The following is a 26154-nucleotide window of genomic DNA, read 5'->3' on the forward strand; positions in this document are numbered from 1 at the left end:
TCTTCTTTCTTTTCTCTTCTTCTTCTTCTTCTTCTTCTTCTTCTTCCTTCTTCTTCCTTCCTTCCTTCCTTCCTTCCTTCCTTCCTTCCTTCCTTCCTTCCTTCCTTCCTCCTTCCTTCCTTCCTTCCTTCCTTCCTTCCTTCCTTCCTTCCTTCCTTCCTTCCTTCCTTCCTTCCTTCCTTCCTTCCTTCCTTCCTTCCTTCCTTCCTTCCTTCCTTCCTTCCTTCCTTCCTTCCTTCCTTCCTTCCTTCCTTCCTTCCTTCCTTCCTTCCTTCCTTCCTTCCTTCTTTCTTTCTTTCGTCTATACATATTATACATATTATAGGGGTTGGGCTTTGGGCCACACCAGTGGTGTCACAGACTCAAAAATTGTTTCTGTTTTTTTTTTTGGAATCCATTTTAGCGATGCTTAGGGGGCTTTGTGATGCTGGGGATCAAACTGGAGACTGCTGCATGCAAGGCAAATAAGCTGTACCTTACTTCCTGGACTTTCTCCAATTTATTTTATTTCATTTATTTATTTAAATAAATATACTTGAAATGTCATTGTAGCAAAATTTTGCTTTCTGTTTTGCAAAATGTGAGTAAATTTCACGTAGATTTTGTGTTTTTGTTTTTTGTTGTTGTTATTTTTATTTATTAGCTCTCATTGGTATTGGGGGATCATCAGGGCTATACCTATTGAAGCCATGTGGAGCTGGAGATGGAACTAGAATTTTAATCATTTAAAAGTTAATCCTACTTAATTTAATCTGTTAAAGTTCATACTTTTCCAATGAAGCTACTTTTTATAAGTTCTGAATCTTATTTTTCAAGGGGGCCAGGAGTGCCTCCCAAGTAGTGCTCAGACCAATCCCTGGTAGTTTAGTGGTTAGGATTCAGTGCTTTCACCGCCAAGTAGTGCTCAGGCTCAGGAGCCCCATAAATGATTCTTGGTTAATTAGGCTGGTGGTTGGCGGGGACAAGGAATTTCTTGCTGCTTAGACCTTGCAGTGCCAGGGATTATCTGGTTCACTCAGTGCTACTTTGGGGCCTCCAAGGGCCACAATTAGCCATGCTCAGGGACAATGAAGGCTGTACCTGGTGATGCTCAGGGGATGATGTGATGCCAGTGATGAGGAATGCAGCCAAGTTGGGCACCTGCTAGGTATGCGTTCTAACCACTGTACTATCTTTTGACTCCTCTGAATCACTTTTGTACTTAAATTTATCATTAGCTTGCCACTGGTAACAGTAGCAAGATAATTTCTCAGCTAATGGGTTCTGACTTGTGAGAATTAATGCAAATTGCTTTTTTTTTTTTTCTCTAGTCAGGTTATACAGGAATTATTCAAAAGGGAGAAACACAGACCCTGAATTCCTTGGCACTGGTGTACTAGGCTTGTATCACCTGTCGGCTCAGGGTGGAGCCAGTGGCTATGTAGTCTTCTCTCTGGTCTAATGGGGTGATCCTATAGAGATATTAACAACCATTATGGCTCGAGAACTTCCAGTTCACTTTCCTTCCTAGCTGCTGCTAGGACATGAACCTGCCTCCTTCCTTTCCCCTTTTCAAGGACAGGAGCAGCCGCTGCAGTTGGCAGTGGAAATGAACAGTTAGGGGCTATCAAAATATATTAGCAGCTATAACAATATAGTTGTTACATTGTTATACCGACACCTGGCAGTAACACTATGTTTTGCAGTAATACAGACTTCTTTTGCAGTTACACAAATAAATACTTATTTGAATCTCTGGGGAGTAATTGAAGATGTTAAACAAATTTACTTAATATGTATACTAAAGCATTATTTCGCATGCATTTCAAACTAATACAATATTATGTCAGTTATATCAATAAAATGGGAAGAAGAACTCAAACCCCCATTTAGTCTCTTTCTTATGAATGAACATTAAAAAGCTACATAGGCATTAACGCCACAGTAGATTATTGTAAAAGCTCTTAAATTTCAGCTGCATTATAAAACGACAAGACTTCCAAATTTCATCTCTGTGCTTCCCTGTATTTGAAAGCATATTTACTTCCATGGTAACTTGAGTCATGCACTGTGTGCCCATGACAGACCCTTTGCACTTAGTGATTTTGATTTCCACACAGATTCATCTAGTTATAAATATCTGGAAGTGGGCATCTGGCTCTTGATTCTGTGTAGGAGGATGATATCTCCCCTACTCCCACACACCCACTCCTCTGGTTCACAGACCAGGAGTGGGTAACAAAGCTAGTTAGTTCATCTCTTACTGCTCTCATGGAGAATTTCCAACCTTTAGAAATTTAAATGTTCCTTTGTATGTTTTAACTAAAATGATTAAACATGGGGGTATAAAGATACATTACTGGGATTAAGGCATTTGCCTTACATTATGCCAATCCCTATTCTTTTTTTTTTAGACTTTTTAATTTATTAAAAATATATTTGGTCACCAGAACCAATACATACATATTTACTTATCAAACTCCAGTGGAAATATTTTTATTAGTATGGGAATAGTAGATCACTAGATGCTATATATATATTTTTTCCAATTTCAGAGGATATTTTATTTAGCATAGTTAGAGGAAAAAAATAGAATGGGTTTTATTTATGTTTTTTTTCTTTCTTTTTTATTTATAATATCTTTATTTAAGCATCTTGATTACAAATATAATTGTGATTAGGTTTCAGTCATGTAAAGAACACTCCCCTTCACTAGTGCAACATTCCCACCACCAATGTCCCAAATCTCTCTCCATCCCACCCCACCCCACCTGTACTCTAGACAGGCTTTCCAGTTCCCTCATTCATTCACATGGTTATGGTAGTTCTCAGTGATTATTTTTATAACTGCACTCACCACTCTTTGTGGTGAGCTTCATGAAGTGAGCTGGAAGTTCCAGCCCTCTTCTCATTGTCTCAGGATTGTTGCAAAAATGACTTTTCTTTTTCTTTTTTCTTTTTGTTTTCTTAAAACCCATAGATGAGTGAGACTATTCTGCATCTCTCTCTCTCTCCCTCTGACTTATTTCACTCAGCATGATAGATTCCATGTACATGCCAGGTAAAGGAAAATTTCATGACTTCATCTCTCCTGACAGCTGCATAATATTCCCATTGTGTATATGTACCACAGTTTCTTTAGCCATTCATCTGTTGAAGGGCATCTTGGTTGTTTCCAGAGCCTGGCTATTGTGAATAGTGCTGCAATAAATATAGGTGTGAGGAAGGGATTTTTGTATTGTATTCTTGTGTTCCCTGGGTATATCCCTAGGAGTGGAATAGCTGGGTCGAATGGGAGCTCAATTTCCAGTTTTTGGAGGAATCTCCATATTGCTTTCCATAGAGGCTGGACTACACAACATTCCCACCAGCAGTGGAAAAGAGTTCCTTTTTCTCCACATCCCCGCCAGCACTAATTGTTCTCGTTCTTTGTGATGTGTGCCAATCTCTGTGGTGTGAGATGGTATCTCATCGTTGTTTTGATTTGCTTCTCCCTGATGATTAGTGATGAGCATTTTTTCATGTACCTTTTGGCCATTTCTTCTTTATCAAAGTGTCTGTTAATTTCTTCTCCCCATTTTTTGATGAGATTAGATGTTTTTTTCTTGTAAAGTTCTGTCAGTGCCCTGTATATTTTGGAGATTAGCCCCTTATCTGATGGGTATTGGGCGAATAGTTTCTCCCACTCAGTGGGTGGCTCTTGTATCCTGGGCACTATTTCTTTTGAGGTGCAGAAGCTTCTCAGCTTAATGTATTCCCATCTGTTTATCTCTGCTTCCACTTGTTTGGAAAGTGTAGTTTTCTCCTTGAAGATGCCTTTAGTCTCAATGTCATGGAGTGTTTTACCTACGTGTTGTTCTATATACCTTATGGTATCAGGTCTGTTATGGGATTAACTATAGACTCCTTGCATGATCATTTACTCTCCCCTGGGTGCTTTTGTGGTGTATGGAAGACTTCTGCTTCGTCATGGATGGTAAAATCAGGCCTCTGTATCTAGAGATCTTGGTGCCTGTGCAGCTCAAAGAATGGAGCTTATGATGAAGGCATTCTTTGTGGTTCTAGCAGTTCTACTTCTTCAGTGTCGTTTTAATTAATCTTCTGTAGCTGGTGTTTTGGTCATTATGTTGCTAATAGGATGGAGCCTGGGATAGAGTCTTTCGTTATGTTTCTGGAAGACCCATTCACTTGCAGTTGTGTACTAGGGATAAGAACTTATACTTTTTTACAACACAGGGACATCTCCCACCCTGAATATATGTCATGTGGAACCAACCTAGACTCCAGGGAAATAGGCACTGACCATCCAGCCTTGACTCCTGGATCCCAGACATAGAAACAACAGAGTTCTCCACAACAGCTTCAGGAACCAAGTCCCCTCCAGGGCACTCATAATGCTGCTCTGACGCCAACATACGCCAGTTCTATATTGATAACCTGACAACGAGGAAATGGGAACAACTAGATCTAAGAGCAAGTTATCCTTCCTCACCAGCCAACGATAAGACAAAATTAGAAGACATGTCACCCTTTGATCTGTGCAAAAACCAAGATTGCTATATACAGATGACTGGTTGTTACAAGCAGGACTAGATAGTACGCATCCTGGGACCAACAACAACAACAACAACAACAAAAAGCTCTAACCTAGCTTTTGGTCTACAAGATCTCCAATTCCAGAGTTCTGACTGAGCCAATCCCTATTCTTAACCATGGTACCACAATGCACAGAGCTGGGAATAGCTTTCAGGCACTGTCAGGTGTGGCTCTAAAACTTAGTCCCCTCAACCTCTTTAATGTTTATGTGGATATCCAGATTTTTGTGTCTCTTCCCACTTGGATTGCATGATCTCACTCCACATGCCCTGAAGCTGGTTTCCAGCCTGGCCTCTGGCCTGGCTTCTGTCCCTTATCTTCCAAGTAAGGCCAATGGTCCATGGCTCAAGCACCTTCCTCTTCTGCTTTTTTTTTTTTATTCTTCAAGTTCCTTGTGGACAAAGTTAGATTTGTTGAACTCAGTAATAACCAGAACACCTGTGGCTCTCCCTGTTCTTCAGATCAGTATCTCAACATTGGACTGACATCAGCCTCAGACCCTGTGAATTACCCTCCCATATTATCAGTAAAGGACATCCTCTGTCACTCAGTGGGCCGCTCTTTCAAGCTGCCAGCTGATGAGGTCGACTGACTCACAACTTGTCACAAGACACAGCAAAGAAGGAAGCCATGCAGCAGAAATGCTGATGGCTCTGGTGAGGGTACAGATAGATATCAATTTTAATTGAGGCTGTGGTAAGCATAATATATGAACTTTTGAGAATGAAGCAATCAAGCTAAAGTTATCAGGAAGGTGTAACAGTCTCTGTTGCTTCATTGCAACACATTCTATGATGCATGTTCTTTGCTTCAGCTATGAACTTTGGCTCTCCAGGTTTGCTTCAATAAATATCTCAGTTTCTTCTATTTTAGCCAGGGAAGAGGGAGGCAGTTGATGACGTTGCATTATCTACCCCATCTGTTTCCTGTACATGACAACAGTTTCTACTTACTGCTTTTGTCGGTGGCATCAAAAGCACTAGACAGATGTGGATTCTGTTGCTTACAGTGAGGAGCAGGTTATGAGCTTTAAAGATGTTTCTTCAGTCCATAGGCTTACCATTAAGACAACCTGGTACTTTAATGGCAGATTGATCTTTTGTCCGATGTGAAGAGTGGGTGACACACTGTGTAAGGTGGCTTGCTTGGGAGCAGGGCTTTCCTGTTGGGGGACTAGGACTCTGTTTTGGAAATGTGCTGTGTCAAGAGAGCAAGTTGTTTTATTTTCATTATCAAGATGGTTTCAAGACACATGAACAAATCATCTTAGATGGCTTGTGACTATTTTGTCATCAGTACATAAGGAAATAAATTCCTTAAATGGCAGCCTTTCTGAATTCACACTTGGCATAGGAAAAAACAAAATATTAAGAAATATTTGGCGGGGTCAACAACAAGGGCCAGCTCTAACATGATATCCTGACAAAGAGGAAAATGTGAACAACTTGACCTTAGAGCAGATTAGCCTACCTTACCAGCTAACGTCAAGACAAAACCAGAAGACTCGGCACCCTTTGGTAGGTCCAGAAGCCAAGATCGTGACTTACAGATGACTGGCTACTAGAACCATGACCAGACAGTATACATCTTGGGACCAATAAAAAAGCCCTAGTTTAGGGATTGAACTATGACTTGCACAATAAGCATGATCCCCAGTCCCAAAGGTCTGACAGAGACAACCGCAACAGAATGGGCCTTCTGGAAGCACAAAGAAAGACACTAACCTAGGTGCCATCCTAGGTTCAGTGCAAAGACCAAGGTCACCAACCACAGAAGATGGACTAAAACGACACTGAGGTAACAGAACCTCTAGAACCACAAAGGCTGACTTCACCATAAGTCCTACCTCAGGATCTGTGCAGATACTGAGACCTCTAAACACAGAGCTCTGAGTGTATCACCCTGGACAGAACAGAAGTCTTCCACACACCAAAAAACACCACCGGGAGAATAAATGATCCTGAGCAAAGTCTAGAGCTGATCCCATGACAGTATACTCCAAGGACGGAGAAACCCCATATTTCTTAGGCCATGTGAATTCCTTTTCGAATGACCCCAATATTTACTGTGCCAGGGCAGGAGGGGAAAAAACAAAAATGCAAAAAGCACAAAACCTTGGTATTTTTTATATATATATATATATATATATATATATATATATACATATATATATCTTTTACCTTCATTTATTATTATTATTATTATTATTTTTATTTACCTATCTATTTTGGTCGATTTCTCTGTTTGGGTGTGATTATTGAAATCGTCCCCAATTATACTTATTTTTTTCTATTCTTTTCTTTTCCTTCGTTATGTGCTATGCCATGTTTCTTATTTCAAGACCATGGCGTGCTTTTGGTTTGTTTGTTTGTTTTTGTTTTGTCTTTTGTTTGTTTGTTTTGCTTTGTTTTTCGTCTGTTTTTTGTGGTGCTTATCGATATAGCTGGAGTCCTCACTGGATAATTGACACTTTTTTTGGTACTGGTGGAGTGTTTCACCTTCTTTCTCTCCTCCATCTCCCAAATCGATGATGAGAGCGTCTAGAAGGATTCCACCCATTTTGGGAGTATTAGACTCCTACCCCAGTTTATTTATCTCCTCCTTTTCAGGCAAAACCACGCAACTTGAACTAGCTAGTCCTGCCTACAGTTAGAGGGGGAGATAAGGGAGGCATCAAGACCAAACAAGTGCAAGACTACTAAGTAGTGGGTTGGATACAGAGGGGACCACATATTCTAGCCGCCCTGGGGGTGAGGGAAGAGGAAATGGGAGGTAGGACAAAAACGGAGGGGTAGGGAGGGCAATTTGGGGATGGGAATCCCCCCTGATTTTATGTAAATATGTACCTAAAATGTTATTGTCAACAATATGTAAGACACTATGATCAAAATAAAAATTATATTAAAAAATAAATAAAATATAAAAAATAAAAAGTTCCAAACCCCCCCCCCAAAAAAAAAAAAAAAGAAATATTTGGTCATGAAGCGTCCAGCCATAAGACCGACTACAGGCTCCAAGCATACTAAATTGTCTAACCCCAAAATCTTCATGGGTAAGGTCTCCCTGCTTTTAAGCCAAAGGTTTTTCCTTTCTACTTAACCCTACTTTTGTTTCATATATGCATAAATAAAAAAAAGAAAGGAAAAACAATGAAACAAACAAACAAAAATAAACTGCCACACACTCCCCTTTTTTCTCTTTTTTTAAACTTACTTTTCTTTTTTATTTTTTAAATACGGCCTCCCACCTTTTCATAGAATCTTGGGACACAGATCACTTTATTTTATCTCATTTCTTCATATTTATTTTCTATTTCTGTTTTAATTAATTTCTATTCTTTATTTTCTATAAAATTAAGAAGAAAAGGAAAAAAAGAAAGAATTGGGGCCAGGGGCCAAGTGGTTTCAGGTGCATTGGTGGAGAGAAAGGGACAAAACTGAATATCGAGGCCAAAGTCAAGAACAAGAGGAACGGTGGAATCAAGAGACCTAAACTTTTAACAATCTAAACTTAAATGGGCCTGCTGTCCAGGCAGGCCAGGGCCAGAGGGTTGGTGGTATAGAATACACTCTGGGATCATTGGTGGAGGGAGGTTGACATTGGTGGTGGGTATGACCCTAATAACTGTATATCTGAAATTCAGTTATGAAGGACTTTGTAGATCACAGTGGTTTCAATAAAATAAAATTAAAAACAAAAATATTTAGTGATAACTGGAAATTGTGATTTTCTTGGATGCTAAAGTATAACTAGTTAGATTAGGTGTTCAAATATTGACATGTGTCTTGTTTAGTCAAAGCTAAGAAGAAGTGGAGTGCTTTGTTGACTATTGTTCATTATTATTATTTTTAACTTAAATGTATTCTTAACATTTATCTTTATTTTTTGATTGATTGGTTTTTGGGTCAGTCCCAGTGGCGCTCGGGTTAATCCTGACCTACACTCAGAAATTGGCCCTGGCAGAATGGGGGACCATATGGGTGGGATACTGGGAATTGAACTGGGTCCCTCCCAGGTCAGCTGCTTGCAATTGCTGTGTTGTCTCTTCGGCCCCAACTTAAATGAATTTCAGACTGGAAGGAATATGGAATTGGATATCAGCATATTCATGAAAATACATTTCTTTTCATTATTTTTGGATACTTGGTAGTATCCAGCAACACTTGCGGCTAATCTAGGCTCAGTGCTTGGAGGTTCTCAGGGCTCTCACATGCAGCATGGACTCCTGCATGCAGCAGCATGCACTCAGCCCAATCAGCTGCCTCTCTAGCTCTCAGCATTTAGATCATAAAACATTTTAGAAACTGAAATTCCTTTCTTCCTCCTACCCTGTTCTTTTTCTCTATTGGAGTATATATTATTTGATGGCTTTGAAAACATACTGTGTTGAGTAGTGCAGTGCTGGTTTTCTTTTGAGAAGTGACACTTAAGCACCTTCTACTCTCAGTTTTATGTTTTGATCACCTCCACTGGAAGATACAGAACTTCTGAAGAGGTTTTGTGAACATAATGAAGCATCGTTGAGCAAGATGTGAAGATGTTTTGGAAAGTAAATTTGACTGAATATGATATTCAAATTCTGAATAGTTCTTTTGCTTGAATAACATTTCAGAGCCTTTACATTCTTTAGATTGACTGTTAGTCTGTGCTGATGCCTGAACAAGCCCTAAAATGAACATTTTTTTTTTTAAAAGAGGATTTTATGCTCTATTTTTTTCTTAAGTGTCATTGATTTTTTTGGTTTTTAGTAAGTAATTCTCCTCTTAACATTTCTTTTTAAGTCATGAAATTCAGAGTTTCTCTTTTCTTTTATTTACTTTCTTTTAGGATAAGTACAGCAGGATCTCAAGTAGTCTTGTTCAACATTATTTCCTTATTTAACACTCAAGAGAAAAAACATTTCAGTGGGGTGGAGTTCAGTCTGTGGAGTTTGCACTTTCCCCCCTTGTCTGCCTGGGCTTTCTCCATACAATGCTTTCTTCTGTCCAATGTTTTTGTGATCTAAAGTATCTCATAGGAATATACTTTTGTCTATGTCAGTTAGTCTCTGGTAAAATAAATTATATTAGATGTTGTTTGCTTAAAGTTACTTTTAAAAGAAAACAACTATAAAAGGTAAAGAGAGAAAACTTGGCTTATAACATAGAAATTAAAGTCTACCTATTTTTCCTTAGTGCTATTAAGCTTCTGAAACATGATATATTTGTGACATTTAAATTTGTTTTCACCGTTTGTTTACCTCTGAAATTGTTAAGTTCATGTTTTCCATAATGTTTAATTTTGATAGAAAATCAAATGGAATCAAATGCAAATGGAAAACTACCCTTTTGAAACTTAGATCTCTTTTTTGGGGAGTGGTGCTTCAGGGGCCTCAAGACCCACCACAGCTAACAGTACATACGCTAGGTGGTTCATTGTTACCTTCACACCCACAGCTTGTGCAGCTAAAACTCATAGTCCTAAAGGAGACCTGGTGTCAGGGTTTGCACATACTCTTTACTGAGCTATCATGTGGTCTCTAAGATGTTCTCTCAGTGTGTGCATTTTATCTTTTCTTCTTACTTTTCTCATTTAGTGATTCCATTTAGCTAAATGTTTTTTGGTGAAATTTTTTTGAATCAAGGTATATCAGTGTAACTAGTAATAATTTGAAATATTAAGTGACTAATGAAAAATGAAAAAAAAATTAAGTTTATGACATAGTTAACCAAATGTATCAAATCAGAAATCTTTAGAAGCAGTGATTCTCCCACTCATAAATATAACTTTTTGTTGTATATCTAGTTAAAAATACTTAAAAGAACATATTTAGTACAATTATCACCATATATGCATCTTAGGTACTATTAATAATAAATACGAAAATATAAATGTTATAATTATTATAAATTTTATAAGGTAAATATAATAGAGCAGTAGAAAAATAAAATTCATATAAAACAGACTTAATTTTGAGATCCTGCTTGTCTAGATCTGTGATTTTAACCAAATTAATTATCTACTTTCCTCAAATGAAAAAAGTAAAATGACTAATGATGATTTTAGGGCTATTATAGAGATATTATTAAAACCTATTTATATTGTACCAGGTAGTCAGTAAATATTAACATTTTTTATTGAAGAGCTTAAAAAAGCCAAGGATATTAGAAGTAGCTTATATAGTATGATATATAGTAGCTTAAAAAGGCCAAGGATATTAGAAGATTATATCTGACTTACGTTCCAAATGCCATGAATTCATAATTTTTCTTTTTTTTTCATAAATTTTTTTTGAGTAAAATCTTCACTGATTCCTACTAAGATTCTTTTGTTCAGTGATGGTAATAATGGTTATTATTTTGGGGGTGTTTTTAGGAGATGGAGAATATAATGTACCTGTCATATTGCAAGTATTTAAATAAATAGTAAGCCCCATTATTATAAATATGAAAAGTTACTTAATTGAAAGACCAGTTTAGATGTTGTCTATTTAAATTAGGATCAAGGTAGGAACTTCTAGATTACTTAGGTCTCTCTCTTTTTTTTTTTTTTTGTAATTTCTTCTCCTGTTTACTTCTCTCCCTCTTTCCCTCTATCTATCCTCCTCTCTTCTCTCTTTGTTTACTTCTGGCTCTGAACTCAGGAAATACTCCTGTCAGTACTTGGGGAACCATAGGGGTGGTCTCCTAGTTCCTGTTCTTTCCCTACTGGAGAGAGTGCTGCTCCTAAGTATGTTCCTAATGCTGTTCTACTGTGAACTGCAGTAGAGAAAATGTTGTGGATGTTTACTGGCCTTCTGATATGGGTGAGGCCCTGCAGGAAATTCTATAATTCTATTTCTCATTTGCAGACCTGGAGAGTTCTTTCATTTTATTCCCATTTCTTCTATCTTCACTCATCCCTCCACTCAATTGTTTTTAAAAATTGTTTTTAATGGTTTTAATTGTTTTTAAAAACAGTATGACATTTTAAAAATTAAAATTTTATCTGCTGGGGCCAGAGAGATAGCATAGAGGTAAGGCGTTTGCCTTTTATGCAGAAGGACATGGTTCGAACCCCAGGATCCCATATGCTCTCCTGTGCCTGCCAGGGGAGATTTCTGAGCATAGAGCCAGGAGTAACTCCTGAGTGCTGTCGGGTGTGACCCCCCAAAAAATTTTTTTTATCTTCTGGGGGACTTTTGCCAATGATACTGTAGGGCCTGATGGTACCAGGGATTGAACCTAGGTTTTTTATATCTAAGATATATGCTCTAACTCTTGGAGCTTGTTCCTATCTCCCTGGTCCCAGGAGATATTTTTTGAGACCTTCACATGTGTAATGAGAAACCACTGAGTTTGACTATTTGTGGATATGCTGTTAGTGTTTTTCACATGTACGTTAGGGATAATTTATTTCTGATCCCTTTGAGCCTGGATGTCTTTCTTTGTTTAGAGAACCTTCCTATTAACGTTTTCTCATTTTTATATTTCTTTCTTGCTTTTAGTTTTTCAGAAGCAAAAGTTTATGCTTTTTCTCTGTTTTAAAAAACATTTTTATTGAGACCAATGTGAATTAAAGTCTGTCACAGTTATATTTAAGGTACATAGTGACAGTGAATTCTGGCCATTCCCACCACCAGTGTTGACTTCCTTTCACCATAGTTCCAACATGCATCCCATACCTCCACCCTTATCCCTCTGGACTGTTGGTGTAACAGGTCCCTTTTATGTACCGCTTTTTTTGTGGTTTGGGTCTCTTGATTCTGTTGTTAATAGCTTTGAATTGGGTATTTAAGACTGATCATATTTTATTTCCACTCAATGATCATGTTTTCTCCATTTTTCTAACACAATGGTCCTTCTATTATTTATATGCATGTATTTTTGTTTTTGTTTTTGTCTTTTTGGTTTTTGGGTCACACCCGACAGTGCCCAGGGGCCACTCCTGGCTCTACGCTCAGAAATTGCTCCTGGCAGGTTCGGGGCACCATATGGGATGCTGGGATTCAAACCACGTCCTTCTGCATGCAAGGCAAACACCCTTTCTCTATGCTATCTCTCCGGCCCCTATATACATGTATGTTGAATTTGAAAAATTAAGATCTGTAAGGATCTTAATCGTATGATTCTCATTCTACTTTATTTTCATTTTAATGAATCCACAGATGGCCATTTTTATCAGCTTATATTTTATTGTCATGTTATATTATAGAGAAATACCATTTCAGTTCAATCTTATGTAATATATTGTGAGATTATAGAAAATTAGTTCCCTGTTGAACTCATTATGTTTGTCTGAGTTTACTATCTCTGCTTGAAGTCTAGTAAAAGTTTGTGTTTCATCCTATTCCAGGAGCATGAATTAACTGACGGTGGTCCTTTTAATTTGTGATGAATCTCACTCATACATACATATGCACACATACCATTTTGCTGTAAAGAGAATATATGAACTAATAAATTAATAACTTTTGCTGAAGGCTAAAACATTGTGGAGATTGACATTTGGAGCTAGAACTATAATTTTTTCCTAAATTAGCAAGTGACTTAAAAAAAAAACCCCAAACCCCAGTATTTTTTAATTTTGAGATCAGAAACAGGTAACAGTGATTCATCTATTATTTTTAGGGGGGAGGGCTTGTGATTTTTGAGCCACACCTAGCAGTACTCAGAAATTAGTTCTTGCTCCATACTTAGAAATCACTCCTGGCAGACTTCGAGGACTATATGGGATGCCAGGGATTGAACCGGGGTCCATCAATTTTTTACTGGTTTTAAGTTGCAATATTGCAAGTAATTCTAAGTAGTTTCAATTGATCCTCACAATAATCTTGTGAGTCATACAGAAAATGTATTTTCTTATTGTATGGGAACTTTCATTATTTTGGCCATACCTTTGGCCTTGCCTTACTCCTCGTGATCCCCAGGGAGCCATATATAGTGCCAGGAATTGGACAGGGGTTCATTTTCTTTGAACTGCAAAGCTGCCACCTTAACCCCTGGACTACCTTTCCTGACCCTTTATGGAAAACTTAATAGAATTATTTAGGGACTACTAAGTAATGACTTTAGTGATTGAATTTAGGATTCCTAGCTCCTGATTCTGTGTCCTCCCCTTTTTTGTTTTTGAGCCACACCCAGTGACGCTTAGGATTTACTCCTGGCTATGCACTCAGAAATCATTCCTGGCAAGGGGGACCATATGGGATGCTGGGGGTAGAACCAGGTCTGTCCTGGATCTGCTGGAGGCAAGGCAAACACACTACAGCTGTGCTATCATTGTTCTGGCCCCTTAATTCTGTGCTTTTTGTGCAGGATTTTACTGCTTCCCCTATTGACTTGGAAATATTTTAATATATAATATTGTAATAGTTCATTTATTGATTCAGCAGTTTTGTGAGTACAGTTTTACGTTCTAGTGTAGACCAAGGGATGACAAGGTTTCTACCCACAAGAAAAAGATCAATAATTAAGTAGACAAGTGGTTATGATAGCTATTATAATAATGATTAGTGCATGGTATGTGCTTATTAAATATTTTTTAATGAATTAATGAGTAAGTTGAGTGATAAAATGTGAACCGAGATAGTATAGGAGTGAAGAGTTTAAGATGACTTTCAGGAAGTAGAATTTATTGGTTTTGATAGAATGTGTTTGTGATGTGAAAGAAAGGAAATGCTCTGTAGAACTTTTATACTTAGAGTTGCAGAGAAAAGAAAATGTTAAAGAATTTTTACAAGTTGGGATGCAAAAACCGATAGGTATTTTTTATTTTTGAGCAGAATGTTTTTCTTAAGTCTTCATGAGTTGTCAAATCCTTTAAAATTAAGAAATACAAGTATTGCAGTCTCACAACAATACATCAGATTATCTTGAAAGGATTTATTTTACAAAGAGGCCAACTGAGTTTTACAAAATTATCTGGAAATTTACAATGAAACTTTTAATATATGTCAGTATTTTTGAAGCAGTACTTTTTTTTGTTGTTGTTGCTTTTTTGGTTTTTGGATAACACCTTGTGGCACTCAGGTGTTACTCCTGGCTCTGTGCTTAGAAATTGATCCTGGCAGGCGGGGTGGTTGGTTGATATCATGTGGAATTTTTTTTTAAGGGAAAAAAAATTTCAGGGGCCGGAGAGATAGCATGAAGGTAGGGCGTATGCCTTGCATGCAGAAGGACAGTGGTTTGAGTCCCAGCATCCCATATGGTCCCCCGCACCTGACAGGAGCGATTTCTGAATGTAGAGCCAAGGGGGAACCCCTGAGCACTGCTGGGTGTGACCCAAAAACAAACAAACAAACAGAAAAGAAAACTTCAGATTTCTTTTAAAATTGGGGAAATTCTTGATTTTAAAGGAATTTTTTGAGTTTGTTTAAGTAGGTAAGCTTAATAGAGTTAAGTTGAAAAAAAAATAGGAGCTTGTGGATTAATTAATTCACTTGATCATTTACATTCAGAATTCTTTAGCCTAGGTTATTTCCTAATGCTGGACATTGACTTTATCAACACCTGACTGTTTTTTTATAAGTAAAATTACTAAGACTTTGGCTTTTAGGCCACACCTGGTGGTGCTCTGGATTTATTCCTGGCTCTTTTCTTGGATCTTTCTTGGGCTCTGTTTTAGGGATCTTTCTTGGTGGCTGAGAACCATATGGGTTGTTTGGGGATAGAACTCTGGTTAGCTGCATCATGCAAGACAAGCTTTCTACCCACTGTACTCTGTCTCTGGCCCCAAGAAATTGTATGAATAAAAACCACATTTGTGTCAGATCTCTTTTTACCTAGTAAAATTAATTTTTCTGTTAAGCTTTTACATGCTTATTGTATTTATAAGATAATTTTACATTTCTTAGCCCTCATATACTTTAGACAGATTTAGACTATAGAATGAATTTTGCATAGAATTCTAATCCTTTTGCATTGTCTTGCTTTTGTTTTGTGACTCCTCTTGGTCATGCTGAGGGCTTACTCTTGGTTTTATGGTTTGGAAAGAAAGGTTGACCAAAGAGGACACTGGAATTTGGCTAATTTTGGGGAGTTAAGTAGACTTTACTTATTTACTGAACTGATTTACTTATTATTTTATATTATCTTATTTTACATTATATTATTTATTATTACTTTACACTGAACTTATTTACTTAATTTTGGTTTAGTTTATACTTTACCTCCCTGGCTTCTCCAAACTCTCCATCCACCAAATTAACATCAGCTCAGATCAGAAAATCATTAGTGATGATCATGGAGCTTTTTCAGGTGGTATGGATTATTATTAATGATTTTAGTAGGTGAGATACTTACATTAGGAATGTGGTTAGACTGAACTCATTTCTGACTTGTTTGAGATGACATGTACATTCATTGCTTTTGTTTAGTTTTTTGTTTTTTAGTTTTTTTTTTTTTTTTTGATTTTTTGGGCCACACCCGTTTGACGCTCAGGGTTTACTCCTGGCTGTGTGCTCAGAAATCGCCCCTGGCTTGGGGGGACCATATGGGACGCCGGGGGATCGAACCTAGGTTCTTCCTTGGCTAGCGCTTGCAAGGCAGACACCTTACCTCCAGCGCCACCTACCCGGCCCCTAGTTTGTTTTTTTTTTTTAATCGAGAAACATCTTTCTGGGTTTCAGCCCTTTGAAAATGTTCCCTGGTAGTGGAATGCTATTAAAGCTTCTCAAGATGTCTAGCCTTTGCTTCAAAAACATTTTGTTTTTCTTTACTATCCTGTTTTATTGATCTTTAAGAGAGACAGTGACTTATCACTTATTTCACATACTAACTCTGTGTACTAAGTGCTTTGTAGTTTCATTCCTTTAAGACTGTATTTGGAATTTCATGGATACTTTGCTGCTTGTTTCTTTCATCCTCAATTTAAAAACTCAACAAAATAAAAACAAGTAATAGTAAGATTTTACCAGAATCCTTTTCTTTTAAAATTTTTGTGACCAAAGTGCATTACAAATCTTTCACTGCATCATTTATGGTACATAGTGACAATGAATGAGGGGAATTCCCACCACCAGTGCTGTCCTCCCTCTGTCCCTGTTCCCAGTATGCATCCCATATCTCCCTCTTCTACCCTCCAGTATGCTAGTGCAACTGGTCTCCACTTTACAGCTTGTTGTAGATTGAGCATCCATTCCACCATCATTGGAGATAAAAAGGATAAGAAAAAGGGGAGAAAAACATTTGGTGACAACTACCAAAAAAAGAAGAGAGAGAGGAAAAAAAAAAAGAAAGAAAAATGGAGAAAAAAAGAAAAAAAATGGACCCAGCAAATAAAAATAAAAAATAAATCTCTAAATAATAACCACAAGCATGAAAAAGAAAGAGAAAAGTGGAAGAAAGAAGAGAAGGAAAATAAAGTCAAAAACTAACAAGTCAAAACAAAACAAGAAAAAGTATGGATGCTGGAGTGGTAGGGTTTGGCGTTCCCCCCACTTTTTTTTTTTTTTTTTTGCATAGGCACAGTAAGCATTGGGGAAGAAAGGGAATTCCCGTGGCCTAAGAGATTCAGGTTTTCTTCATCCTTGAAACATACCATCATGGGATCAACCCCTGGCTCCATATATACTCATTACCCCATCCCAAAAGCTTTTTTGTGATGCCAGGAAAGTTTCCTCTCGGTTGTGTGTGAGAAAATCAAGCCGCTGTAGCTAGCGATCTTGGTATTTGCGCAGGTTATAGGTCAGGGTCTAGGATAGAGTCTCTAGGTTCTAGAATCTAGAGGTTCCTATCCATTGTTGTTGTGGTATTCAGTCTTCTGTAACACTTGCTCCCTGTTTTCCTTCAGTCCCTAAACCAAAGCCTAGGATATTATGGATCCAAAGGTTCTGCTCAGTCTCTTTTGTCCAAGTTGGACCTCTGCAATAAGACATCTTGTTGTTGTTGTTGTTGTTGTTTTTTATGTGTCCTGGGCTACAGCCTAGGGTAGGGTTTTCCTTATTAGTCCCAAGGTAGGCTCTGTTCAGTCACAGTTGTCAAAGTCAGTTTTCTGTTGTTGGTGCTCTTATTTTTCACAGTTCAAAGGACGATAGCTCTTCTGATTTCCATTTAGTGTTAGGTGATGTGATAGGACAGCCTGGTCTTAGGTCAAATTTTTTTCTTTACTGTGGATGAGGGCTGGGAATAGGAGGCCTTGAACAACTTTGGGGTGCAACAGCATTCCCTCCACTCTAGGAGTCAAAGTGCAGATTGAAGAACACCTTTCTATGGTCTATGGTTCCCCCCCCCCCCTTTTTTTTTTTACTGTGCCCATACAAAAACGTATGGTGTAATACTGTGTTGCTGGTGCTATTCTGGGTAAGGATGACTGGCTGCACACACAGTCTCTGTCGTCTGGTTTTGTTCTGAGCTTTTATCCCAGTCAAGGCTTTTTGTACCAAGCAGCACCAAAAATGGTAAGGATAGAGAAAAAATGTATATATTAAAGTAGAACAAATAAATAAAACTGAGTTAAAAAGAAAAGGTATTCTAATAAAACAAGTGGTGGAGGAGGCTACTTGTATATTTAGGAATACACATCTTAAGATGTATTGTTATACAAGTATTGAACTTCCATAGGCAATATAAGACTCCCAATTAAGTCTTTTGATATATTCTTGTGGGGAGTAAAAGCCAAGGTACTTTTCGATTCACAGGCCTTGGAATTGAGTTTGAGAGATGCTTTGTTGCTTTACGAGACCATATAGTGTCTTTGAGCTGGGAGTTTTGCTGAGGCCGATTCCTGTATCGTGCAACAGTCCACGATTTGGTGGGAGTGAGAGAGGCCATCAAGCATGAGTCAGCAGGCGTACTGGTTGTAGTTCTTTGCTGATGCATGAGAACGGGGACCCAGAGGGTGTCTTTCACTGAGGAGCTGGAAGGTGGTCTGTTGGGGCAGGAGGTCAATCTTGATGCCTACCGAGTTAGGAACTGAGGGTAAAGAGGGTTAAATTAGGGGAAGATAACGGATCAGGATTGAAAAATGAGGGGATAGAGGAGACGGGGTAGGGGAGAGGCAATACATGACAGGGGCTATATACAATACATAAATATGAATTGTTTGTGATTTCGGCTTGGAGTCAGTACTGAAAGTCACATCCATAAAGACTGACTTTAATGATCTATTTGAGTGTTATCACCCAAATCTTTGGTATTCTGTTTCCTTTCCTAGGAACCGTCTAGAATGAAGAACATTTTTAGATAATGCTTAAAAAGTATATTTGTCGCGCGGGTGCAAATATGAGTATTAATAAGAAAAGACACCGCTGCAGGGGGTTCAGTATGAATACGGGAGGAGTTTCCCTACTCCCCCCTCCCCCCAGAGCCCAATTGCCAAACCTGGCCCTGAAGACCAGTTTGGCATGGGGGGATCTCGGTCTCCTGGACTTGGTGGTCAGCCCAGGAGGCCATTGGCCAGCTGTCTGCCCAGATTCCCAGCCATACCCGTAGGAGAGGAGCAGGAATCCTGGCATGTGGAATTGTCTGGGTCTAGCTGCAGCCTCCTTCTTCAGTACGAAAAAGCATGGGGGAGGAGTTTGCCTCCTCCCCATCCCCCCAGAGCTCAGATGCCAGACCTGGCCTTGAAAGCCAGCTTGGCGTGGGGGGCTCTTGGTCTCCAGGACTAACTAGTCAGTCCTGGGGGCCTTTGGCCAGCTGTCTGTCCAGATTCCCAGCCATGCCAGTAGAAGAGGAACAGTAATCCTGGCATGTGGGATTTTCTGGGTCCAGCTGCAGCCTTCCTCTCCAGTTTGAAAAAGCATGGAATTGGAGTTTACCTCCTCCCCCTCCCCCCAGAGCCCAGTTGCCAAACCTGGCTCTGAAGACCAGTTTGGCATGGGGGGATCTCGGTCTCCTGGACTAGGTGGTCAGCCCAGGAGGCCATTGGCCAGCTGTTTGCCCAGATTCCCAGCCATACCCATAGGAGAGGAGCAGGAATTCTGGCATGTGGGATCCTCCTTACCAGAATCCTTTGAGAGATTTTATTTAGTCACTAAACAGAGCCAAAATTTGTAGTCCGTGGATTATAGTAGGAACTTGATAAAGGCTTCCTGTTGTAATTACAGTAGAAATTTCCATCATCTGTGTGACCTGGTGGTTTTTAATATATGTAGATGGAGGTAGTAGTAAAAGATGGAAGGAGTATGCTTAATTAAATGTGTGTGCTCTATTCACTTAGATGACCAAAGAGCACGATAGCCCAGTTGCAATTAGCACATATATTTCATTGTTTCTACATTCATTTCCCCTCACTAAAACAGTAGAAATTATCAGACTAGAAAATTGCTTTTTGGCAGCTGCTGTGGAATAACTAATTTTGCCAAGAATTATCAATAGATGGTAAAAGTACTGGATATAAAGCTGGAGATATGTTTCAAATGGTAGACTACAAGTGGACACATGCTTTTTATATGCAAGACCCAACTTTGTCTCCAGCATTGAATTACTCCAAATAAATAATTATTAGAAAGCATTGGATGAAAGTTAATGGAGGAATGGGATCTTTCTTTCATTTCAAATCCTTTCTAACTACGAAGTAGAAAAGAATAGCTGTACATTGGTGGAAATCTGGCAAGTGAGAGGAAATAAATGTATTGCCTCATGGGTTACAGTGAGAAGAGTTTCTTTGTAGTATTCCTGCTGATCATTCATATTCATAGCTTTGGTTGTATCCATAAAGAAATATTAGCCAGACCCAGATCAAGGAGCACTCTACAAGTCTGGCTTGGAATGTTGAAAATTTCAAGGTCATGGGTCTTGCAGAACCATGGGAGGAATTCTTCAGAGAAGTATTTTAATGAGATGAAAAGATTGAATGCAGTATGAGATCGTGATTAAACTATTATTCTCAAATGGGAGTTATTGAGATACTTGGAGAATGTTACAGCTAGTCCTATAGTACTATATCTGTTAATTTCTGGATTTTTTATGAGGTCACATTGTGGGTTTGTAAAGGAATATCCTTATTTTAAGATTTTCTGTTTTATTTTCTCTCTCTTTTTATTTTATTGAAACAATTGTGATCTACAGAGGTTTTTTGTTTACTAAAGTATACAGATGACAAGCCCACGTGTCAGTAGTTTAGGGAAGGAAAGTGGTATATGCTAGTTTTGCTACCTTTTTTGGTGGATGGTCCAGTTGAAGAAAATAACAGTAATGAAAGAACCTTTTGATGCCCTTCTCCTTGCCCAGGTTAACTGATTTAGTTACTCAAAATTGTTATCAAACAAGTAATTTGTATGGGTTACGGTTTTGTTTTTCTGTGCTCTTGCTGTGCAGCTGCTCTGTCAGAGTGATTTTTTGTTGTATCTTGATTTCTCTTCTGGTATACTTGTTTTTTTTTGATTTTTGGGCCACACCCGGTAATGCTCAGTGGTTACTCCTGGCTATGTGCTCAGAAGTTGCTCCTGGCTTGGGGGACCATATGGGACACCGAGGGATCGAACCGCGGTCTGTCCAAGACTAGCACAAGCAAGGCAGGCACCTTATCTTTAGAATATACTTGTTACCATCAGTTCATTAATGCATTTTTGTTTTGGAGTCTGTCTAGTCCTTACTCTAGTGACCCAAACTGGATCTTCTATATACATGTGCTCTCCAGCTCTTTGAGTCCTCTCCCCGGCACTTATTAGTACATTTTTATATGCACAGTTTTGCCTTTCTGAAAAACTACTTCTTTCAGTGTAAAGTATAATTTGTGGAAATTTGATTCACAAATTTTGAAACATTTTAATGTTTCAAGTCAATGATAATGTTTTACTTCATTCTAACTTACTTTAATCTAAACTTTGTGACTGCTATATTCTTCTTAGTTTGTTGTTGAGCTGTTCGGTTTTTTAAGCCTTCCTTTTTCAGTCTCTTTCCCCCACCCCCCCAGTTCAGAAACTAGTTTAGAGCTGGTTGATTCCTATCTTATAGTTTAGAGTTTTAAGGAAGTGTAATGAGTTACAAGGGAAATTTGATAGATTAACAAATGTTAATCTGTACTAATTCATTATCTTACTAGCTCATGTTTATTTTTGTCAGTTATTAGGAATAAGCTTGAATAGCTTTGTCCTACTTTAAAAATTTGTGTGATGTGGAATGTCTAGAATAGCTATAAGAGAAAGTTAATTGTCAAGGCAACCTTTGAGAATAGGACCTACCAGTTTTCTGATAGAATTCATGATAGAAATCATGGGGAAAGGCATCACATTGCTTCCCTCTTCTATCCCTGTTTTTCTAATGGAAATGAAATCCTTTATAGCATTTGCTTCCTTGATAGGTTGGAGGCATAAACTTCTCTTTACCAGTAACACTGATTTTCATATTTCTCAGAATGATGAAGGGAAGCTTTTTAAAAACCTGGAGGGTAGTTACATGGCACTTAGCACACACCCACACATTGCAGCCTTTTCTTTAGCTTTTATTTTTTTCTCTTGCTGCTTTTACAGTGTAGGTGGCCTCTGGATTGCCTTTGACAGGAAATTGAGCAACCTTTCTTTTTTGAACAGAACATATTTTACTGCTGAGAGAGGAAAAATGGGGTGTTTTATGTTTTGAAATTTTGTTGCATGAATATTCTGTTCAAAGACCAGTTAGAAAAATGAGGCTGGGAGTTAAATCTCATTGTTTTCACTAACATTTCTGAACTCTAGTTATTTGGGAACCTGTTTTTCTTTGTAGAATTGCTTTGTTCTCAACAATTTGGTTTGTGAAGTGCCATCTTTTGTTACAGATAATTATTTTTCTGGCTTCTTCCTTTCCCCACGATCTTTCTGTAGTGGAGATGTTGTGGGCTGTATGTTTATTTCATAGGATCTCCCATCTACATCAGCTGACCTTTGGGATAGGGTCCTCAAGATGTAGGCAGGCTGTAGAATGGAGCTCTGGTTCTGCCATTGCTCCTACCTGGACTGCTCAAGTGCTCCTCATTTGTGATTGCTCCCTACTACCTAGGGTGACTGTGTTTTATTTAGTTCTTTTAGAGCACTGGGTATTCAGTGGGCTGATAGGATCTAAATAGGCTCATAAATCCTACCCTTTTATGTTTAAAATTTGCATATTTATTCATGTATCTAGGTGGATTACTTTTATATATCAGTGGTCAATATGTTTTAGTCATATAATTAGCTAGTTATAGTTCATTAATTAAGATGAACAAAATTAAATCTATATTTTGAGTGGTATAGGTATGAGTTACCCCTGCCAATGCTGAGGGGTCATATGGGGTGCCAGATATCAAGCCAGTGTTGGCCGCCTGTAGGATGAGTATCTTAACTCCCATCTTTCTGTCTTTCCAGTTTTAGGTTTGTTTCTTTTTTTTTGTTTTTGGGCCACACCTGGTGACACTCAGGGGTTACTCCTGGTTATACGCTCAGAAATTGCTCCTGGCTCAGAGGACCTTATGGGACGCTGAGGATTGAACCATCGGACGCCTGGGTCAGCTGTGTGCAAGCCAGCGCCCTACCACTCTGGATCCTCCAGTTTTAGTTTATTTATACATTCCATGAGTGGAATCTGAGAGTGGAATCATGGAACTTGGAGGTTTTATTATCAGGGATATCTTACTTAGAATAGTCTTTGTAGATTTCTCTTCCCACAATATGCTTCTGATGTTTCTACTACTTGTTTTTGGTGGTAGGGTATAAAAGACCTTCTGACTCCATTCTGTTGTGCTCCATAGTATGTGTGGGCATAGTAGGACCCTTGGAAAGTGATTTTTACAGCTGATACAGTAAATTTATATTTACTTTTATATTTACATTTATATTTAGTACATTTATATTTAGATGAATATAAGATGGGGATCCTAAGATATAGTGTGGCACCTAGCAACATCGATTTTCTCTTTCATCAGAAATTAGGGGCTGGAGCGGTGGTACAGTGGTAGGGCATCTACACTTGGCCGATGTAGATCAGACCATGGTTCAATCCCTCAGTGTTCCATATGGTCCCCCAAGCCAGGAGCGATTTCTGAGCGCATAGCCTGAGTGTCACCAGGTGTGGCTCAAAAACCAAAAAAAAAAAAAAAAAAAAAAAAAGGAATATTGTGAGTAAAACTTAAGTTTTAGTTCTGTTCTCATCCCCCATTTTATGCTTGGGAACAGATCCGGGAATTAACATATTTTCAAAGTGTTTATCTTTGTGAAATTGAAAGAATTGTTTCTTGGAATTTATGGACACATTTTAAAAAAATTTCTGTACTTAATGCAAACTTATTAGTATTGACCATGTATTCCCATGTTAGCTAGTAGTGAATTTATATTCATTCTATGACTACAGTGGAATTTTACAGCCTATGTGAACTGACCATTGTGAGAATTGTAGAATTTATGAGCAATCAAGATAGTTGCTTGCTGTAGAACAGGGTTTTTCAGCCTTATCATTATTGGCACTTTGGGCTAGATAATTATTTATATTGGGGCTGTCCTGTGCATTGTAGGATGATTGGCAACATCTCTAACTTCTATCCCTAAAGAGCTAGTTCACAACACTTCTTTCCAGTTGTGGTAACAAAATATGTCTTAAGACTTTGTAGGATATCCGTTCCATGGGTTACAAAGCCAACCCCCAGTTGAGATTCGTAAGTTCTGACTAGTTGTTCTTATAGGTAAGTGATAAATTGACTTACTCAAAAGAACTTTATTGTAAGATTTCTTATACATACAGACTTTTGAGTTTTTTCCAAGATTTCTGAACGAATTACTGCATATGGGGTGAGGCCGTAGGCCAGCAATCTGCTTAAGGATTTGAATAGCCAGGTTTAAGAATTTAAGGAGTAGTAATTTAATTTTGTTGGCTTAAATTTAAATGTGTATTGAATTTATTGCAAAGATTTCATATTAGAAAGGTATTAAAGGTGTAAAGTATAGTAATTATGATTTTATTTGTAGCAGGGAATCTCCTCCCCTTATTATATTGTGGTACAGGTATATGGTTTCTAGAATTTAGAATTAATCTTGCTATACTAATATTCATAATTATTTTAATCCAGGTTTTGAGAGACTACCTCAGATCGGACCCAAAAGCGAGATTTACTATTAATTTTGAAGTGGAATAAGGTGAGTTGATGGTATTGCATTAGGTCTTATTGGGGAAAGTGCATGTTATCTAAAACTCATTCTTTTACCTGTTATAAGAATGTTCTTATACTTGTTTAAAAATATGTAGTACATGGGACCGGAGAGATAGCACAGTGGTAGGCAGTTTGCCTTGCAAGCGGCTGACCCAGTAGTGACGGTGGCTCGAATCCCGGCATCTCATATGGTCTCCCTTGCCTGCCAGGAGTGATTTCTGAGCACAAAGCCAGGAGTAACCCCTGAGCACCACTGGATGTGGCCCAAAAACCAAAAACCAAAAACCAAAAAAACAAAAAAAAAACAACTTAGTACAGATTTGTAATTTATCAAATGCAGACCCTGTGTAATTTTCTCCACTGGTTTTCTCCTTCATTGTTTACTGCTGAGAGGCAGAAATAAAAATTGAGATGAGGGCGACTTCTGAAGCTTTAGTGATTGATTTCTAAATTTCTGTCATTATCTTTACAAAGAAAATAGTTTTTATTCTGCTACTTAAATTAATAAGTGTTTTGTTGCATGATTGTTTCTATTCTAAATACATTAACTATGATGGGAGTATATGTATAGTATATGTGTATGTGTATGTGTATGTATATGTATATGTATATGTATATGTATATGTATATGTATATGTATCTCAGCACATACTCTAAGATTCCTTGTTTAGAACCCTGATTAATTTGTATATGCTTTGGAATACCAAGTTTCTACTGAAAACTTGAGAGAAAGTCAGTGACTGTATTATCCTTGATTTTAGAGGGGGTTGTACTTGCTTACTTCTTCCCAATATTTTATTGAAAACATTTTAATCATCTCAAACATTTCAGTCAGTTGAGAAAAAGCTATTCCCTTGTTATGAAATAGTCATTTAGTTCAGTTTGAGTGATATTTCCACAGGCTGAGGATACTGATAAATTCTTAAAATCAGAGGAATTCAAGGGTGTGTAGTTTCTTTGGTTTCATTACTTTGTTCTTAACCTTCATCTCAGCCAGAGGTAGAAACAGAGACCTTGGGTTTTCTTTTTAAAAATCTCTTCTTTGTTAGAAGCACAAGAAAATTGTCTTGAGTTAGCTCTTTAGGGCATCCTACAAAAGATGAGCAAGGTTATCTGAGCATCTCACCTCCATAATAAACCTTTGTTCAGACCCAAGGGCTTCTTTCTGAAGCCTGCTGAGTAGTTGGAGTGTTTTTTAATAATGACTCACTATTTCTGAACATTCTTCAGTTTCAGTAAGCAAAATTGGGAGCTGGTTATCATTGAAAACATTTTAAAAACATAATAGGAATTTTTTTCTGGTACATCAGAGTCTTTGCCCCCCCCCCCCCCCACCACCACCAATGAAGTGGCATCCACTAACACAAAAACAAGGAATAATCTTGCTTTATCCTGGTACTCAGAAATCACTCCTTGTGGTATTTTGGGGGACTGTATGGAATGCCTGAGATTGAACCCATGTCAAAGCAAGTACCTTACCCACTATCTTTCTAGCTCCCTGTGTCTTGTTGTTGTTGTTTTTTTGTTTTGTTTTGGTTTTGGGGTCACACCCAGCAGCGATCAGGGGTTACTCCTGGCTCTATG

At 38.1% G+C, this 26154-nt stretch overlaps 1 protein-coding gene across 4 annotated transcripts in view; it reads left to right on the top strand.

Annotated features, from left to right (window-relative positions):
• The window catches only part of SIPA1L1 (signal induced proliferation associated 1 like 1), a 363330-nt gene that overhangs the window by 52602 nt on the left and 284574 nt on the right, over positions 1-26154 (top strand). For all 4 annotated transcript variants that reach the window (XM_049770289.1, XM_049770292.1, XM_049770293.1 and 1 more), the window contains exon 2: positions 24490-24556. The gene's annotated coding sequence lies outside the window, so the exon portion shown is untranslated. The remainder of the gene's footprint in view (positions 1-24489; positions 24557-26154) is intronic.

This window comes from Suncus etruscus, chromosome 3 (assembly GCF_024139225.1).
Source record: "Suncus etruscus isolate mSunEtr1 chromosome 3, mSunEtr1.pri.cur, whole genome shotgun sequence".
Taxonomy (NCBI): domain Eukaryota; kingdom Metazoa; phylum Chordata; class Mammalia; order Eulipotyphla; family Soricidae; genus Suncus; species Suncus etruscus.